Here is a 329-nt window from a genome sequence, read left to right as displayed (position 1 = left end):
CCCCCCGCAACCCCCCTGGATACATATGGGGAGAGGGTCTCGATGGGTCTGGTTGGGCTTGAACGCTCTTAAAATTATTGATAGGCAGAAGGTGCTGGATTTTTGAAGGAGGGGAAAACGGCACTAAATGGTGAAGCTGGGAGGGTGCACATCCCTGCATCGGCATTTCCAATGTGAATCCATGGGGCCAAAATAACCTGATGGATGGATGGATGGTAGGAATTATTCACTGGGATATGGATGAGAAGAAAAGAAGAAGGTGATGATTGATGAGGAAGTCATCATTATTATTTTTTTAATTTTTGATATTTTTTTTTTTTTGGCCATCT

Source organism: Meleagris gallopavo, chromosome 2 (genome assembly GCF_000146605.3).
Source record: "Meleagris gallopavo isolate NT-WF06-2002-E0010 breed Aviagen turkey brand Nicholas breeding stock chromosome 2, Turkey_5.1, whole genome shotgun sequence".
Lineage (NCBI taxonomy): Eukaryota > Metazoa > Chordata > Aves > Galliformes > Phasianidae > Meleagris > Meleagris gallopavo.
This window is presented reverse-complemented; position numbering follows the sequence as displayed.